Source organism: Erithacus rubecula (assembly GCF_903797595.1).
Source record: "Erithacus rubecula genome assembly, chromosome: 20".
NCBI lineage: Eukaryota > Metazoa > Chordata > Aves > Passeriformes > Muscicapidae > Erithacus > Erithacus rubecula.
Window position 1 is genome coordinate 3,442,222 of NC_136672.1, and position 7,340 is coordinate 3,449,561.

Genomic DNA, 7,340 nt, shown 5'->3' on the forward strand with positions numbered 1-7,340 from the left:
GAGAGCTCCAGTCTATTCCTGAGGCAGAGCTTCTCTTTCAAGAACCAGAGCTGCCTTTCCCCACTCTGCTTATTCAAGTGCCTGTTTTTCTCTTTACTTCAGTTTCTCCTAATTCACCATCCTTACTCCTCCATAGTCCCTCTACTCATCACTGAAACCTTCTCTGGAAAACTGGCATCACATTCACCCCTTTCCAGTTATTCACTACACAGAACTTGAAGCAAGAAGCAGCACTCCAGAGTTAAAGCTGAAGCTGTTTCATCCCTGGGCTTCTTCATAGCTTTTGGGTGAATGTATCCTTGAAATAAGCTCATACAGCAGGGGAGATCATAGTCAGGTGTATTTATTTTATTTCATTGATTTTCTGGCTTTTAACTCACTGTATAAAAAGAAATCTGTGTTTTACGGCATGCAGTGCTTACACTGAGTTAAGAATACTTCACTGAAAAGGTTGCTTTTAAAAAAACATTTGAAGATATCAAGTCTGGACTGCTGACCCCAGGTCCTTTCAGAAGTGATAAAGAAGCTGTTAAATGCGCCACAGAACATTCTTTGACATCTGCAGCCCTTAATACATAACCTCTGGTGCTCTCTGGAGGGATTTAGAAGAAAAGAAACAATGAACAGGAAGAAAAATAATAATAAAAATCATCTTTCTGTGGTAGAGAACAAATTCTTCCATGCAAGGGCTGGTTGTGGCCAATCTCTTACTGTTCCAGGCTGCCTTCATAGCTCCCTCTGATCATAAATCTTGTCGTGGATCTGAGTGTTTCTGTGTTTTTACACATCCCTAGAGGCATTTTCTGTCTATTTTGCACACATGAGTCTGGAAAATAAGTCCCCACAGGATATGTTAATGCAAATTGGTGTGTTTAAGCTGAGGGAGCTTGGGGAGCTGTTTGACCTAAGGGCACAATCCAGTGTCCCACTGGGGTGGCCAAGCTCTCCTGCTCAGCAGCGTGCAGCTGGGTGGAGGCAGGTGTCTGCAGGTGTCTGCAGGTGTCTGCAGGTGTCTGCAGCTGCAGCCTGCTCCTTCAGCAGGTCCCTGTGCTGGGAACCCTTTCTTCCTTGTGTCCCTGCAGGGAAGTTCAGTTTTGCACAAAGAAGCAATCCTCTTTTTCCTTGCACAGTCTCTATCTGTTTCTAGGTGATTGTGTGCAGCTTTCTGAATGCTGAAGTGTACAGCCTCTCCCTTCTGAGTCATCTTTCTGCTTCAGATTTCCTGCATTTGTCATTTCTGCTCATCAGTATTTTTTCATTCTCTTCTTTCCATGGTAAGATAAAGTTGACCCCATGGCTTTTTTCTTTTGATCCATCTCATCTGAAAGTTTAGCCCTTCATCTCCTGCTGCCTTGGCTCAGATTGTAATGAAGGAGATCAAAATGCAGGGTGTGCTGGTTATGTCAGGGGTGCCTGGATTTGGGATTTAAAGCTGTCAGGCTGACCATGCCCTTGCTCTGACAGAAACCTGCTGTGTCTCTGCTGGCTCAGCTTCCTCCAGGTCTGGAAGGTGCCTGGATGGGGAAGGCTCCTGGGACTCCTCCTGAGTGGAGTGGGTGAAAAAGCTTGTTGAAAACTCATCTTCTCCAAACTGGAGGTGATGCTGTGCTCTGCTTCCAGGAGACATGCACAGACCTGTGTCCCTTCCCCACAGGATCATCCTATGTGAACAGTTTGACAAAGGAACAAGTAAACTTCACCCTTGGAATCCTTCCCAGGGGTTGCACTGGATGTTCCCTGGAGCTGTAACTCACTGCTGAACAACACAGACCTTTTCCATCAGGATGATTTTCCAAGACTTTAAAATATATAGTGGGAGAAGTGTAAGGAAATGGGTTTTTTCCCCATTCTGACAAGAGCTCCTGCCTTCTCTCTCCAAACTGGCAGCAAGTTGTGCAAAAATATCCCAGTTCTCACTGGTCAGCACTCCCTGACAAAGCTTCTTGTCAGGACACTTGATGAGTTGTGATGTGGTTTCTGCTGGTGTGTGCCAGCACCTGGCAGACAGCATCTCTCAAACTCTCTCATCTTTATCCCTCTTTCCTCTCCCCTGTGCCAAATTCCTACCTCACCTGTTTATCTCTTGTCTTGCACAGCCCTTGCCTTGTGCCAGACTTCTCCATCTCTGTCACTGCTCCTTTTCAGCCTGTGTCCCTGTGTCCCTGTGAGAAACCCCAGGTGTGCTCATGTGGGGGTTACTCAGTAACTCTGCAGCACACACGGTCTCTGGGCCTCCCAGGCCACCCTTTGTGTGCATCTTTGGGCAGCTTTCTGGGGTTTTGTGGATTGCTTTTGATGCCTTGGAGTTGCTACTAAGAACAGAGGCTAAACAAGATTAAGAGATTAAGACTAGGTATTTTTAAAGGCCTTCAACAGATACACCTTGGGCAGTACAAAAAACAACCAGAGGCTACACCCAGAATGGACAATATTAATGAGTTTTTCAGACAGATAGAGGTGTGGTCCATTTACATATCAGAGGTTAATCCTCCAGTTACAGCTTCATGTAATGGAGTCATATTTCCCAGTTTGCTTCTCCCCAAATCGCTTTTGTTAATACTTTTTGGGGCCTGAGGCTGTGGGGTGTCCTTGAGTTTCAGGCCCAGCTGGATTGTTTGGTCTGACCAAAATGTGAAGACAGTAATTAACACTTTATATGGAGTTTAAGTTATCCACTAATGTAGTACAGGATTTTAAATATATAAAAGCTCAAATCTTAAGGCATCACTTTAAGACTTAACCATGCCAAGAACTGCTATTCCCAAACCTGTGCTGATCTAATGGTCCCCGTGTCTGTGACATCACAGGCAGCAGCAAAAATCTGGTGCCTTGGTAGATGGGTGATAGGACTGAACAGCTTGTGAGAGAGCATGGAAAAAATGGAAGTGAAGAGGAACCATGAAGTTATGCAGTGAGGAATGACAGGGGAGGGAGAAAATCTGATGGGTTCTTCTTTGGGTTGCTCCAGTTCAGAGAGCTGCTCAAATGTCTCCTGGCTTCCCTAAAGGTTACTTGAGTTGCTCAAATCTTTATTGGTGTCTTTAAAGGTCAGTAAAGCCCACCTAGACCTTGGTGAAACCTTGAAATGTTCTGCTCACACAGCTGAGGATAAGTTGGACAGAAGGTTTAGTTGCAGGGACCCTGGAGCCTGGTGTTGGGGTTACACAGACCCACCTTGTGCTTCCAGCTTGAGGGCAGGAGAAGAACCCCTGCTGCATTTTGGCTATAGGTGAGTAGCAAAAAGGATAATGCAGCATTGCTCCTCCTGCAATGGAGAAGCAAAAGAGAAGAGCGAGTTTTAATTAAAGAAACACTACACTTATATAGGGTAGTGTGTGCAAAACAGAATAGAAAAGGCTCATTGGTCCAAGAAGCAACACCTCTTTGAAATCATGCTTTCTGCAAAACATCACCAGACACTCACACAGCTCTCACACACCCTGCAGGTGTTTAATCATTGTTATAATTTCTTGTCCTTGAGCAGGCTGAGAAAGGCAAGGCTTCAGGGCTGCTCTTTCCCTGCTTCCCACCAGTGTCCATTAACAAGCTCCTTGTCTGAACCAGCTGGGCCAATGATGTCTGTCCTGGGCTGTCCCTGCAGGGGGTGGAAGGAAGGGAGATTCTGTGCTGTTTCTTACAGAAGTGCTTGTGCATGCACCTCAGCCCTTGGCGTGGCTCCAGGGCAGCAGGGAGCTCTGAGCTGGGTCTGGCTGTGCCAGGCTCCTGTCCCGAGGCAGGGCAGGCACAGCAGCTCTGTGTGGTGCCAATTAGCCCTGCAGCTTCACTGGGTGCAGGCTGTGCTGATCTGATTATGCTGCTCTGGTGCCCAGGCTGGCTCTGTGCTGTGGCATCACAGCCATTCCATGGAGGGAGGAGTCTGGAGGTTTATGCACAGAAATGAGAGGGGAACTGCCACAGCAGAGACTGAGACAGACACTTTTTTTTCATGTAGGAATAGCCCATTTTTATTCTTCACAATTTATATCTGTATGATTTCCCAAAAGCATTCTGTTTAGTTCTAATTGATATTAACTTTTTGCTTCTCAGTTCATTGGTTAGTAGCTACCAGTGTAGGTGCTTTGCCAAAGACTTTTTTTCTTTAAAAATGTTTCCATTTTTCTCTCATGGGTACAGAATACACAGATACAGATTCCTTTCTCAGGAATCAGAAGGGTGACAGACTGATTCTCACAGATATTTGTTAGGCCAGCTGTTAGCTGTACTTAGCCAAAGCAGCAGGCCTGAACCAGGATCTTACAAGGCCTTTCTTTTGTAAGGTTTTACCTATATGCAACAGGGAACTGCAGGAAGGGGAAGATGGAAAGGAAAGGACCCCTTGGAGCAGTCCCTTGGGGTGAGGAGTGGTTGGGTTTGATGCTCTGTGTGGTTTGTGTGAACAGAAATATCCCAGCACTGCCCTGGAGCTGCTCAGAACACAGTGCTGTGCTGCTGGGATGGGCAGGCTTCCCATGGAGGGAAAAACAGACAGCCTGGACAATGTGATACCTTGGCAATAACAGCTGTGCACCATAAATTAGGAGCTGGCCTGTCCCTTCACCCCACAGCTCAGTGTGGCTCCACTCTGGTGTTATCAGCCCAAGCTCCCACCTGTGGGAAGCATAATTTGCCCAAATCCTCCTGTCACATCTCCTTTGGCCATGCCATGGCAGTGACAGCTTGTGTTGACATCTCACACCTCGTTCTCCCATTGCTCAGGTTAATGAATCCAGGTCTCAGCTCTGTGGGCACTGAATAACAGAATAACCACAGGCTAATGCTTTGCAGACAGTTCTCCTGCATTATTTATAGATGAGGAGTAACACACTCTCCATGAGGGAAACATATGGACACTTGGCTGTCAGCATGTCATACAGCTTCTGTCTGGCAGCAGCCTGTACTCAGGTATCTCTTTTTCCCATCTCCTCTTTCCAGTAAAGTGAGCTACCAAAAAAATAAAAAAAAATCAAAAAATGATGAGCTAAAAATGTAGCTAATGAGACTTTGACTTCAAAAGACAAGCCCTTGTCCCACAGGTATTGACTTACCAGCTCAGAGCTACCTGTGCTGTCGATGCTCCCTCAGCCTGAAATCCTTGCTGTGCTTACCCTGAAATCCCTTCAGCAGAGCAGTCCACACATCTCAACTTGTCTCCTTGCTGTAATTCCTGCCTACAGATGATGTGAAGATGACACAATTGCCCTGTTGAAATGCTGCTTTCCAGCCCTGGGATTTCACAGCTTGGAGCTCTCCTATGGAGTTAATCAGTAATTCATACACCTCCTCCAAAATCCCAGCCTTCTCCAAAGCCTCTTAAAACCACAGATGAGTAATGTTAGAGAAAAGAGACTTTTGTAATTAAAAAATGTGCTGCTGCTGATATTTTCCATGGTAAATATTAATTGAGACAAGAACTTTCAAAATATTTTTTTCCTATTGCTTCACCTCAAGCCTAAGGGTGTTAGTATTTAGCAAAATGCTGTGCTTCTGTTGAAAAGAAATATTTAATTTCAAACCTTCTCATCCAGGGCTCCCTAATGTCTCATTTTCCAGCTCATGAGAGACCTCAACATTCCAGCTTTCCATTCTTTGGAATTGAAAGTAATTTCAAATGTCTAAACTGCTGGTTTAAATTCCTTAAATCCTTTTTGGGGCTAAGTGATCATTTTTCTTGTAAAAGTTTTCTATTCTCTTTTCTGCTTGGTTTTTACTGATGAGAGTGTGAAAGCATTTCCCTAATCTAAAAAAAATCAGCATCTCCAAGAAAATTAATGCTCTTCCTTATACACTCTGCAGCTTTAATTTCACCCAGCACCAGCTTCTTCCTCGTGCTTCCCAGTGGGAATTGTGTTGGCAAAGCTCGTGGTTTTCTCAGCATTAGCTCTAACCAGGGAAACAATCCCATAAAAACAAACTGGTTTATTTAAAAGCCTTAATCATATTTTTATGTGTAGAGAGGAAAATACAAATGCTGTCAAACACAGCTTTCCTCTTCCCCCTGCACCTGGAGCCTGGCTGGCTGATGGTACCTGAAAGGCTGGGAAGGAGCTGTGGTGAGCAGTCAGAGCCTGTCTGTGACAGCACTGACAGCAACCCAGACCCCTGGCACTGAGATCTGCAGGCAGGATCCCTTTCCCATCAGGAATTCTCTCCTCCCAGTGTGTACAGTGTTCAGTTCCTGGAGGCATCACCTGCCTGCTGAAGCAAACTGGCCCAGTGGGGACCTCACTTCTGGGAACAGCTCCCTGCATCCAGGTGCTCTGAGTCTCTGCTCTGCTCTGTGTACCTGTTGGGTGATTTTTCTGGCAGCTGGATAGGCTCTCTGCCCACTCTGCTGTGTTGGGCTGGGCTCTGTCCAGCTACTTTTCTCTTTGAAGCAGAGATGAGACTGTGACCAAGTGAGGTTTTGTCTGGCTCCTGCAAGGAAAATATCTCTGCACTGATCCATATCCAAGGGAATGTGGAGACATGACAAAAGTTTGTGCTTTCCAGACTCCTACTAGCAGAGAAAGCAGGAAAAAAAAATGTGACTTAAAATTTCTTCCACTATAATTTTCTGCTTTAGGAAATTAACAGCTGTTGGACCTTGCTGTTGCTCAGAGTAACTAATGAAGAATTGTTGTCTGATAAAAGTTTTAAACTTCTGGGTTGCTCAGCTTCCCCAGATCCCGTCTCTGTGTCCATGTTTTGGAAACTGCAACTGCTTTGAGCAGCCAAGACTTTTATCTGTGCTTGCACTCTGAGGGTGAAGCAGTTTGTCTTTCCCTTCTGGAGGTGTTGCCCTGCTTGCCGAGGAGCTGGGAAGGCAGGAGATCTGAGGGCTGTGGTGCTGTGACAGTGCTCTGGACTGCAGCCCTGGGAGCTTCCCAAAGGCTTTTCCCGTGTGTCAGTGCCAGTGCCAATATCAGAGGGCAGTCAGGGCATGCACAAAGGGATGGGCATCCTCTTCACCTCACAGCAAGCAGCCCAGAAGGCAAATTCTAACATCTCTCTCAATAGTCTTTCAAAACAGAGTTGTTGCTAACTTGCATCAGTGCAACAGCAGCAGCTCATGGGGTTTCTCATGAGGCAAATTTGTCCTCTCCAAAAAGGCCACACTGCATTCCAAGGGCACTGCTCTTTCCTCACAGGTCCCTTGCAGACCTGTCAGCTTTGGTACCAGCTGCTGGGATTTGAGTTTATTGTTCTAATGGGAATAACCAGGGAAGGGGAAGAGAAATAGGCTTTCCCTTGGTTTATTTTTTTCTGTTTTCCTCCTCAATTTCTCATGACACTTGTGCTGGCAGAGGAAGGAGTAGCTGGAGAGAGGTTGAGCATCATGTGGCAGCTGTTCCTGCTGCTGA

The 7,340-nt window shown here is 45.9% G+C and overlaps 1 long non-coding RNA gene across 1 annotated transcript; it reads left to right on the top strand.

The window, feature by feature from the left end:
- The first annotated feature begins 4,756 nt into the window (after positions 1 to 4,756).
- LOC306810840 lies at positions 4,757 to 5,441 on the top strand. Its single transcript, XR_013776558.1, has 2 exons — positions 4,757 to 4,902; positions 5,175 to 5,441. It is a non-coding gene; the product is annotated as an uncharacterized lncRNA (long non-coding RNA).
- Positions 5,442 to 7,340: the final 1,899 nt, after the last annotated feature.